Raw genomic sequence first — 2,199 nt, 5'->3', positions numbered from 1 at the left:
GCGGGTGGATTGCCTGAGCTCATGGCAATGAGGCTAGCCTGAGCAAGAGCAAGACCCCATCCCTAAGAAAAAAAAAAACAGTCAGGCATCATAGCAGGTGCCTGTAGTCCCAGCCACTCGGGAGACTAAGGCAAGAGAATCACTTGAGCCCAAGAGCTGAAGGTTGGTGTGAGCTGTGATGCAATGGCACTCTACTGAGGGCAACGAAATAAGACTCTGTCTCTAAGAAAAAAAAAAAGACAGAAAAATTCCTTCAATGCTCCCAGAATACCATGTGGTATTAGTAATCCTTCTCCCTTTAAAAACTTTAATACGTAAAAAAAAAAAAAAAAACTAATGTAATTGATAATAAGCAACTAATTTCTTGTGAAATATCTAGTATTTGTGTTTTCAAATCTTCTTTGCTTTCAATTTAACTAAAGGGAAATCCAGTTTAAACCTGTACTTTTTGTAACTAGTTAAATCAAAGGTACCATAATTCAAGTTTGATAAGATCTTCAATGGTATTTAAATCATATCTCAATAAAGCCATTGTTTTTAAAAAGTCCATAGATGGTGGCACCTGTGGCTCAGTGAGTAGGGAACTGGCCTCATATGCCAGAGGTGGTGGGTTCAAACCTAGCCCTGGCCCAAAACTGCAAAAATAAATAAATAAATAAAAAAAAGCCCACAGAAGCAAACATTCAATACTTCCCACACAAACACTACAGCTTTTCTTTTCTTTTGTTTTCTTTCTTTTTTTTTTTTTTTTGGAGACAGAGTTTCACTTTGTTGTGCTCTGTAGAGTGCTGTTGCATCATAGCTGTATTACATTGATCAATTTTTGTATGTTGAGCCATCTCTGAAGTACAGAAACAAATCCTTAGTAGTGATATAAAATCCTTTTAATATGTGCTAATATTTTGTGTTAGATTTTTTGCATCTTAATATTTTAATGTGAGGAAAGAATGTAGCATAATTCCCTGGCAATTAAGATTAAAAGATGCAAATTTAAGTTGGAAACTTAAAACAACAGATTTTCTATACTGTTCTGATATGTTCCATATTTTAATAATAATTATTGGGCAGCACCTATGGCTCAAAGGAGTAGGGCACTGGCCCCATATGCCGGAGGTGGTGGGTTCAAACCCAGCCCCGGCCAAAAAAAAAAAAATTATTAACGAAGGAGATAATGAACATGGCATTGCAACTCTGTAGCAGGTATAATTAAACAGTTTACAAATGTGATAGAACTGTCTGAAGTTCATTTCCCCTCAAAGAAAATCTCTATATAGGAAAATCATGGATTTGGAATCCATTTCATTTATTGAAAGATAATTTAAAATTTAACTATTAAGCTATGGGATAAAAGGTTAGAACTGTTCATTTCTGAGGACTGAGAATGAATTTTTAAAATATAGTATCAGTTCATTTTGGATAAAAGAATACATACACTGAATTTACTGAAATTGTTTTACATCCATTCTTCCACTCCCAATTAACATATTTCTATGAATCTGATTTTGTTACCATGAGAACACAGACATTCTTTATTCAGAAATTCTCCTAAGCAGCAAGTAGTGCTATTGTCAATCCCACCCATTTAGACAAGTAGAGGCATGCCTTGTTTTATTGCATTTCCCAGGTAACTGCTCTTTTTATAGATTGAAAGTTTGAGGCAATTTTGTTAAGCAAACATATTGGTGCCACTTTTTTCAACAGCATGTGTTTACTTCATGTCTCTGACATGAACATTTGATCATTTTCCTAATATTTCAGACTTTTTCATTATTATTATATCTGTTATACTGATCTGTGGTCACTGATGTCACTATTGTAATTGTTCTGCGGCACTATGAGTTGTACCCATATAAGATGGCGAGCTTACTCAATAAACGTCATAAGTGTTCTGACTGTACCACCAATTGGCCATTCCCCTGTACCTCTCCCTCTCTTTATTTTTTTTATTTTTTCTCTCTCCCTCTCTTTAGACCTCATTATTCCTGGAGACACAACTCTATTGAAGTTATGCCAATGAGTAACCCTACAAGGGCCACTCAGTAGTCAAGCGAAAGGAAAAGTTGCAAGTCTCTCTTTTTAAACCAAAAGCGGGAAATGATTGACTTTAGTGGGGAAGGCAAGTTAAGATAGGCTATGCCAAACAATCTGAGATAGGCTATGCCAAACAATTAACCAAGATGGGAATGAAAAGGGAAAGTT

Source organism: Otolemur garnettii, unplaced genomic scaffold, assembly GCF_000181295.1.
Source record: "Otolemur garnettii isolate 467f Iridium unplaced genomic scaffold, OtoGar3 scaffold00058, whole genome shotgun sequence".
Taxonomy (NCBI): Eukaryota; Metazoa; Chordata; class Mammalia; order Primates; family Galagidae; genus Otolemur; species Otolemur garnettii.
The sequence above is the reverse complement of the archived record's forward strand: the minus strand, read 5'-3'. Positions refer to the sequence as shown.